The sequence below is a fragment of the Limulus polyphemus genome, unplaced genomic scaffold (genome assembly GCF_000517525.1).
Source record: "Limulus polyphemus unplaced genomic scaffold, Limulus_polyphemus-2.1.2 Scaffold4385, whole genome shotgun sequence".
NCBI lineage: Eukaryota > Metazoa > Arthropoda > Merostomata > Xiphosura > Limulidae > Limulus > Limulus polyphemus.
In genome coordinates this window covers 46,708-57,161 of record NW_013669995.1, presented here as the reverse complement: position 1 = coordinate 57,161, position 10,454 = coordinate 46,708, and the positions used below count along the sequence as shown (strand labels likewise).

The following is a 10,454-nucleotide window of genomic DNA, read 5'->3' as shown; positions in this document are numbered from 1 at the left end:
TTATTTACAATTATACCATATCTTGAATCCTGATGTGGTAAGAATAACATTAACCAACAGATGAAAATAACAATTAATAACAGCACCATTACACAACAACAACAACACATCAAACTGCATACATCCCTCTCTTGATGTATTTGGTTACATGCTAGAAAATATACGTTACAGATTTTTCCATGAAACTCCAAAAGCTATTTAAAAAAAAAGAAACAACTCAGAAAGACATGGAATTACTTTATCCAAGATATGACCAACAAGACAATTATTACTATGGGTCTTTATGGTAATTTTAAAATTAATTTAGACTTCATAAATATTTTTATTCCCGCAAGAACAGTTTTTGAAAATTTTCATTGATATAAAAAAGAACAACAGATAACCTCTTAACGGTATAACAAATAGATGTTATTAACACAGTTTTCTTTGTAGTTTTATCACTATTTCTTTTGTACAGATTACAACGTAGTAGTGAACAGTAGAAAATACTGTATCTTGATAAGGAACCAAATTATAATTAACACCTTCTTTCAAACAATCAGTTAAGACATATCAAAATATCTGTCTATTAACAAATACGAAAACCTCTGTCTATTAACAAATATTAAAATATAAAAATGGAATTTTGATATAAATAAATATATCAGTGAATTAAAACTGATGTTTCTAATTACTTCAACTATTCCAATATATAACATTGATTAATGTTTTGAAAATAAACTATCTAGTAATCAAAATATTAGTATTATAATTTTTCATTAATTTTGATTAATTCAATTTTTTTTCAGTTCAAACGATTAATGTCCGTACTCACAACCAATCAAAATTAGGGTATCCAGTTAATATAATTTTTCATTACATCAACTAATAAGTAACTGAAATATTATATCTATTTGTTGTTAAGCACAGAGATTCATAACGGGCTGCATTCTGCCCACTGCAAGTAGTAAAACCTAATTTATATGGTTATAAATGTTGTTTTTTAGTCAACTTGTGGGAATAAACATTTTTTTTAATCATCTTGAGAGAATAATCAACTAAATAAATTAGCAAGTTTCACTAACCACCAGCTCTAATCAGAACTATTCAGATAAAAAACACATATTTAGTTCAAAACCACCCTTAAAATGTTGCACAAATTTTTAGAAATCCTAAACACTAACACTAGAAAATGCACAAAACATAGGCCCATTTTTTTTCCAATTCATGTTTTATTTGGATTAAAAAAACAAACTAGTTTATAAAACAGTTTAACTTAAATTTAACAAGTTTGGAAAATAAGTCTTTTTACAAATCTTCACAAAAAGAAAAGGTTCTTCTAATCAGTTCAATTGGAACATATAGGCCTGAGGTACCTATCTTTTAGCAGTTTTGAATTTTGAAAAAGATGACACTGCCCTGAAAAAGCACTCCAAACCAAAACCCATGGGAATGACAAGAAAGAGGGGGATTTATACAGTTAAAATAAACGGCATTACAAATTAAATGAAATAATTAATAATATTAATAATAAAATTTCATGCGTTTGTTTTATGTGCCACAATATTTCATAATTTCTACATGACAGGCATTTTTGCTTTGTGCACTGTGGACTGGCTACTTCCGATACAGGCTCTCGTCAGTCTACGTTTGTTTTGTCTCTTCCTCGTCAAGTTCAAAATAAGAACATCATTATTAATCAGATTTAAATACTCTTTTTATCATTTCTATCTACTACTGTTAGCAACTACAAAATAAGTATCAAAAATACTTCTTTATCTGTCTACATAAGTAGACAGATATATCATCATTATAAAGACAAAATCAAAGCTGTTTGTTGACTTAAGAATTTTATTTTTTTCAGCTATTTATTAATTCCAAACATTTAATATTGAAAATAGAGAAAAAAATTAGTTTTCTATCGATACACTTGTCTGTCCCCTCTCTCTCTCTAATCATGTAGAGATATTTTACAAGTCTTGTTGTGTCGCATACACACGATAGTGTTCTGTAACTTAAGCCATCTGTTACTTCTTATAACTATACCTCCAAGAATAGACATATTTTTGTATAATTTTATACATACAGCGAACAAAATAGTAAAAAAAAGCACTTAAATATCTGATCCACAGTACCATTACAAACGACTGGTATAAATCGTACCTTTAGTGGTCGAACCACAGTCACCGTTTCAATTGTTGTTGTTGGGGCCATCATTTTTGCAGTTTCAGCTTCTGCAACAGAAATAGTAGCATAAAAAACTCTTAATACATCATACATGTGAATACATATGCACTGAAATAACTAATGATCTCTTGTCTTCTCTCTGAAAAAAGGAGGTTGAAAGGTGATCTTATTGAAGTTTATAAGAATATTTAGGGGAACTGATCATCATCAGGTCAAGATAATGACCTAAGGAGGTCAAAACATTGTTACTTGGTTTGTGTTTTAAATAAAAGTTTTAAGGCCAATATCGGCCCTTTTTACTATACGTATATTTACTTCGAATGGGTTTGTCATCATCCTCAATTCTTTAATAGATGTTCATAAAAGGGGTTGGAACAATGAAACCCCAAACAGAGAATGAAAACTACAAGAGAAACATATTTACTAGTTGCATTTAAGATACAATAGTTTCTTAGGATGTAAAAAACTATGCTTTGGAATGGGCAGATAAATAAAAACAAATTGATGTGTGTGTTATTCACAGGCGATACTCCTCTTAGCTGTAAGCTAGAAATTGTTTTTAATTTTTCTTTGTGAATACACTAAATAAATGTTAAAAAGTGACAAAATATCATTTCTAAATTATTTTTTGAGTTAAAAAATTGTTAAAATAATAACTAGAATTATTACTTTTACTTAAATTTTGAAATATGATCTTCCAACCAATCCATATTAACTTTATGGCATTTATCCACAATGTTCTCCTTTAAGTCTTAAATAAGCCAATTAGGTTTGACTTTAGTCTTAAATAAGCCAATTAGGTTTGACTTTAGTCTTAAATAAGCCAATTAGGTTTGACTTTAGTCTTAAATAAGCCAATTAGGTTTGACTTTAGTCTTAAATAAGCCAATTAGGTTTGATATTCTTTTTACCCTTTCCTCCTTGAAGTTAGATGCCTATTTTGAATTAAAAGCTATTCAATTTTGAAAATTTTCAAGTCAGTCCCAAATAACCTTTTACTCATTGTGCCAATTCACTAATGATAAATCTTGTCTTAGCCTCAGAGTTGGCTTTTGGTAAATTAGGAAAGACAATTTAATTTATTTTTATCTCAAACCTAATTAAGCAATGATCACCTTTCACTTCAACACTAACAACCATATCCTCATTAGTGGTTCACACAAGATCTAAAACACGTCTCCTTCCTCCTGGTTGGTTCTTTAGCCATTAGGTACAGAAAACCATTTAGAATCGCTTCAACAGATCTCTCTCCCTTACTATTTAACTCCATACAATCCCAAACAACATGACTAGAATTTAAGTCTTCTATAATGATTGCATCGCTAATCATCTTAGTAGTAAACCTGACCTTAGTATCAGGTGACAACTGGTGGTCTTGACAGGTGGCAGCTGGTGACTTTTTTTGACAGGTTAGGCAAATGCTACTATATCATGACCAAATTTTCAATAATGGAAAATCAACGTATGTTACACACACAATTTTTCCTTTCTGTGGGGCACACGTCCCGCTTCCTCTTTAGGCAATATACAGCTTGCCAACCAATCTCTCCTACTGGCAGGATAACTGACCATTCTGATACATTTAGTGTTATATGTTTGAAAGTTCTTACCATTTCCTTATGCAAAAATATTAAGTCACGATTAAAGATTTATTAGTAATTGATTAATGTTTTTTTTTATTACACTCTCATAAATTATTATAGTTAATACAGTCTAAACAAATACATTTGGCTTAAGTGTTTAAATTAGGGTAAAGAATATAGATATTGTGTGTGAGGCAATGCCTCGCCTCGCCCGAAGAGCCACCACTGCTCATTACAAGCTATCTCAATGACCGCCTCTTCTGTTTGATCAAATGGCCTATAATAATTGCCATTTAAAAACTTTCTACCCCCTGGAACCCTCGACTGTAACATATAGATTAAACACCTTGATTATTATTTTTTATGTATTTAATCCTCACAGGCTGTAAATCCTCATTCTTTATACAAAGAGCCAACCTACCATCCTCTTTTAGAAAGTCTATCACTACTAAATAGCTTATTATATAGAAATTCAAAATAATTACTATTATCATTATTCCCTAAGTCTAACTCATCTATTTTATTCCTAACACTCCAACGTTAGAACAACAGTACTTTCATCCTGTTATGTGTATCTTTAAAACTATTATTTAACTTATTGTGATACAAGTTTCCTATTTCCAAACTCCTCATCGGCCTAGTTATCCTATCAATCTGCTTATTCCAAATTCCCCAAACTCCCTCACCACTACAACCTATCTCCAAACATCCTTCTCCCTAAACTACTGAAGTGGAGCCCACCTCGGACAACCCAACTTCATGAGACTGATTTCAAGGATATAATTCTTGAAACCCGACATTACCAAACCTTAGAAACTGTTGCTAAAGTGATAGCCTTACACGTCTGATGAATAGATGACTAACCAACCAACTTAAACTACTATGTTTCACCAACCAACCAATCATCTTTAGCACCTACCTAACTATGTATGTATATGTCACTTGAAATCAGTCTAATCGAGACTGCTTGCAAACACATCAAGGCTTTAAGAGGACAATACATTTAGCCAAAAAAAAAACAGCCCACCTATTGACTTCTACATGCACTACAAAACATGTTCCTTGATACCAGCAACTAAAGTGTCAACATGCTCTATAATAGAACCTGTCAAGCAAATTTTTACCTCTAGTCTTTCTATGCTTCTCACAAATAACTTTATCTGATACCCCCACTAAGTAAACCTCTGGTTCATCTCATTCCTCAGTGCAAACAGACAAAAGTTTATACTGGCAACTAAAACTTATTTTTAAAATAATAATAAAAAAACAAACACCACTAAAACAAGCTCCCATTTTGTTCCCTAGTAGTGAAGGTAAACACTTTCCAAATTCCATTACTAACTAAACAATACATTGGTATTGAATAATTCAGCTATCAACTAATTTCAATTTTCAGTTTCTGGCACTTTCTTTGTCAAAAAGTTAAAGCTGCACTGAATCAATAAAAAAAAATATATTACAACCATCTCAATAAGGTAATTATTAATTACAGATTGCTAAGTATACAGATATACAACTTTTATAAGCAACTAGTCATGAACTTAACATTATTTATATAAAATTCATTAAACTCACAATACATGCATTATTTTAAATTTTTTGAAGTTTAAGTTCGCCTTAACTTGACTTTAAGCGATAAACAATTAGAATAAATTTATTGCAGTTGAAACAATGTCAAAAAATTTTTAAATAACATCAATAAAAAAACCGCTGACAATATGATATTTAGCTAAGCAACCCATCCCTTTTACAGTTTAATTTTATTGAAAATGAAAGTTTTAAGTTTAAGTTATAACTAAAACTTTAAGTTAATGCTCAAGCACTTCATTATAATTTATAGTTATACTTATTTTTTCGTTACCTGCACGATGATGTCGTCAAATTCAATGTTTACCCAAGAAAGCTTGATTAAAATTCAGTGATTGGGCCTTCAGTCCTTGAAGTTGAATACTCACTCGATAAAAAGTAACGTTGCGTAGTTAGAAAGACAATCACTGAATCAGTCTTATTACCAGTAAAAGAAATATAAACATGTGAAGTGATAGTAGCGCGACAACTATGCAAAAAATATATTCACTGAAGGATATTTCTCTACATATGTTCACGGGAACTTCCAACTTCTTATAAGTTACAATAAAAAAATTACTAAAAACTTAAGATAAAACTCTCGTCAGTAACTATGTCCTAGGTTTAGCATTGCTCCAGATCATGTTCCGGAACCGGAAATACGTCATACAAAGATAAATACGACAACAGCGATATTCGATGTTCTTCCAATCGGAATTCTGGGTCATTTATGGTAAACGTCTTTGAAGAGAATTTATAGAGTAAATATTAATGACAACTTACGTCAATGGTACTTATAATTAAATATTAAAACTAATAGAAATATAGCAGGGAAATGCCCTTTCTACATACAGTCATCTGTGTAATAAGGATTACTTTTATTAATAAAAATAAATAAATGTGAAGCCCAATTTATCACTTGTCACAGAGTTATGCCGGTATTACTATTGGAATTCCTTTCCTCATCAGCGTCCCTGGACAAAGCCAAATCAAAAGAATAAGACTAGACTTCATATAGTGGTGAAGTGTATATAATATGTATGGTGTTTTGCAATTTCCATTCCTCAGATAGTAATCCTACATTTATATAATAATTTCAAGAATATTTAGCATTTGTGCTACTAATTGAATGACAGATTGGGTACCACATCTGTTATTCGTCTGTCTGAAGAGTTCACAAAAGTAAATTTATTGCATCAGTACCCTACATTCTTGAAATTCCTGTAGAAATATAAGAATACTGTGTGCGTAAAAGATTTCAAAACACCACACTGAACTGCAACTACGTGTACCTACAACGCTACTTGAATGATGAGGCACTGATAAGTGATAATACACTGTACTACTGACAGCAATTTTTCAAAGCATACTTAACTAACGGCTATTATTAATTTCATTCTTCCTTCTTATTTTGATATGTAGTATTAACTTTTTATGTACTTACATTAAAGAAATTTTATGTAAATAGCTAAATAACAATTAAATTCTGATGTGTATCACGTAGGTCTAGTTTGTTTGTTTGTTTTTAATTATGCACAAAGCTACACAAGGGCTATCTGTGCTCTGCCCACCACGGGTATCGAAACACGGTTTCTAGCGTTGCAAGTCCGCAGACACGCCGCTGTGCCATTGGGGGGGGGGCTAGGTCTAGAATTATGAGATTAGAAGTTCTTAAAGTGATAAATCTCATTCACATCGAACTACGAAATGAAGTTGCAAATGATGACACAATAGGGCGGGTTAGTCAGTTTTACTTAAGTCATACTTTCCGAAACTCCGTCAATTATTAGCCTATTATTAATAATCAAGCTACTATGTCATATATTTGTATTGAACTTTATATATATATATATATATATATAACCAGCATTGTTACTGGTGACGTTTGCATAGGTTAGTTCACCTAACTTAATAACTTTTACCTCATTGAGAAATAAAACAATGACCGCGTCTTGATCAAGCTGTTAAAGATTTTCCAGATTGAGCGTGATAAGCAAAATACTTTTTCATATTTAAATGTACAAGTTTGTAACAATTTATACGTATTAAATATTACGAATGTTAGTACCCATATATAAAATAACCTGTAACAAACTATCACGCAGTAATACAACATACATATTTATACTAATTTAAGCCTAGCTCTCCATCTAATGTTACAACAGAATGATGATTTGTTGACTTTTCATTGGATGTTTTGTTAACAGCCATGTAATTGTTTAAGCTACATTTCATGGAAAATTGCTTCCAGATTTAATCTCATAGTACCTATTTTTTACAAATTTTCTGGGGGTAATGTCCCTAGACCCCAGTCGCATTAGCATGCTGATTATGCTTCACACAAAATGTGTTGACTTTTGATCTCACAAATTAGACCCCCCCCCTTCAAACATTCTGTGTAGGGGTCTGACTACGATTATGAAATTTTCAGGCGCTTGTAGTTATTTCTCCGATTGTAAATAGAAAACTATGGATAACTTATATGTATTAATCACGTTTCAACAAAGAACTATTGAAATGTCCTCTTTCATATTAAAAATATGCATGACATGCTACCATATTTCTCAATCCTAGTCTCAAAATCTACATTTAAGTTAGTAAAATTCTAACAATACTTAGCCACAAAACTAAAGTTTCATTTGGTTTTTCTAAATAGAGTTGGTGAACAAAGTAATTGAACTACTCAATTATTTCAGCCACTCCTCTGGTTAGAAGATTGAGAAGTTAAAAATATGTTTCCAGTTGTTCTAGCACAACCTATAAAACACACAAAGGTTTTATTACAATTTAATACCTTGAAACAAAATTACTGAGAAATAATATTTAAAACAGAGTTTTATGCATTATTCTTATTACAATTTAGAGTATAAAAAAAAGTGAGAGATTCTTGAAGTTTTGCACCAGTTTCTAACAATTTTTTTTAAGTGAAAAAACATCATGTATTTGAAAAATTAAACTGATATAATATACATTTTTGATACAGACTGATTACAACGAATTTGCCAAGTTACAAAAAAAATTATGAAGTATACAGCCCTAGAACATAAGTCCAGTTAATAAGTAATACAGAAAAAAGGAAGGAAAGATAGCAGGTGGTTATTGTATCCAGCTTTGTAGTGTGATACACTAGTAAAAATGTTCAACAGTTAAAAAACAAAAACTAATGTTGAAGGATTAGTGTTAAGTATTAAGAAACTTGGGAACATGTTAAAACTCATTAACTACATCTTAGGACGATCTTGGGATACATTGATGTACACAAGAGGTGGGGTGGGTGGTTGGATCAAGCCTCTGCCTTCCTGCCCCAAAAGTGTCCTTTTTCTCAATCATAAAAAAATGTCAACAACTACTGTAAAATATGCCTGATTCCACACCTTTCTTTCTGCATGTTATTTTGAAAAAAAATAACAATAAAGCTTTAAAATGAATGGCACATAGGGACTAAAAATAAAATAATTATAATATGCTGTTGAGCGTTAATAGGGAATAGTTTATTGTTTAGTTTTAGATTTTAAGCGTTTATAAGACCAACTGATTATGAACAAAAGGTTTGTTTGTTCTTTATGACTTTTTTACTGTATGTATACCAGAGATAATCTACAGTCCCCATAGTCTCCCCTAGCACACACACACTCTAAAAAAAGGCTTATCTTACGATCCTTGAAAAGTGCCCTTTTTTGTCAATAAGCCCTTGCAATTTTTATATCCTTTAACATTACTGTTGGGGTACCCCTAACACAATGGTGGTATCTTTGTGTTTGTAATATGAAAAGTTTTTGTTACGAACCACATGGAATCTCCTCTAGTCAGTAAGAATTTCTATCTTGAACTGTACAATTTTATCACTGTTGGTTACGATTCTCTATAAAATTTTAAACTTCATATAAATTTGGACTGTTCCGTAGAGATTTACATAAGTTGTTGCTTGGAAACAAGTTATTTTGATTTGCCAAACTCGTAAAATTTAAATCCCGAAAAGTCCGAGTTTATAGAAGTTTATCAAACTAATTTGTAAGGACACCTCTTCTATGGAATTACATTTGGGGATGGGGTGAGTAAGATTTTTAAATGATAGTTGAATAACTTGAGAGGTTTGACAAACATAATTAAAACAAACTTTTAATAGCCACACACATATATATATATATTTGAAAATAAAAATGTTCTCAAGAAGAACCAAAATCTAAAATTTTTTTTAATAATTAGGGATATTATACCTAGTTTTTTGTTATTGCCATCATCACAAATTAGTCATCAGATTTTACTAGATCAGGAAAAACTTCATGTTAGAAGCAAGTTTTATTGATTTGAAAAATAACAATTGATATATTAGAAGAGATTAAACAACCAGTAGAAGTGGCACATGAATTGAAGAGTCATTTTTTTGGTAGGAATGATCGATGTATTAAAAAAGATTAGGAGTGTTACATGGATTGAAGAATCACGATATGGTACGAGTGATTTATGTTTTAGTGAATATTAAATATCCATTAGGATTCGTATATGAAGAGTCATGATATGATAGTGTAATAACTGAAATAGTCATGAATTTCCTCCTTCCATAGCTAGTTTAAAACATACCTTCAGTCAGATATATTCAGATAGATTTTCTGAATTATCATACAGCCATTCTAGATATAATACAACATTCTTGTTAACTGAATGTCAAAAGGCCATTACTGTGTACTAATTTCTTTAATCAATTAAAGTTTATAGATGCTAGTGACTAGAAACTTGTATCACTTCAGGCCTGTGATATAGTTATATTGAATGTTGTATGAGAAAACATTAAACCAATAGTAGAGGTTAAAGATGAGTCATCACTGGTGGTAATGATTGGTGAACTCTAATAATAACAATACAAAACCATTATTTGTACAATAATTGTAAAACCAAGTGGAAGGGATTTCTGTGGTACAAGAACTAGTTCCCATATTTTCTTATTTTTTTTTACACATAAATACTGACTAGGGTATTGAGTCTAAGTTTTTATGTAAAATGTTTTTGCATTTGGGTTGGTTTGGTTTGTTACGAATTTCGTGCAAGGCTACACGAAGGCTCTCTGCGCTAGCCATACCTAATTTAGCAGTGTAAGACTAGAGGGAAGGCAGCTAGTCATCACCACCCACCGCCAACTCT

General features: G+C 31.1%; 1 long non-coding RNA gene across 2 annotated transcripts in view; it reads right to left on the bottom strand.

Moving 5' to 3' along the window:
- LOC111088766 overlaps positions 1-5,949 on the bottom strand; it is a 26,416-nt gene extending 20,467 nt beyond the window's left edge. For both annotated transcript variants that reach the window (XR_002613190.1, XR_002613191.1), the window contains exons 1-2: positions 5,611-5,949; positions 2,143-2,213 (exon numbers count right to left, since the gene is read on the bottom strand). This is a non-coding gene — a long non-coding RNA (uncharacterized LOC111088766). The remainder of the gene's footprint in view (positions 1-2,142; positions 2,214-5,610) is intronic.
- Positions 5,950-10,454: the final 4,505 nt, after the last annotated feature.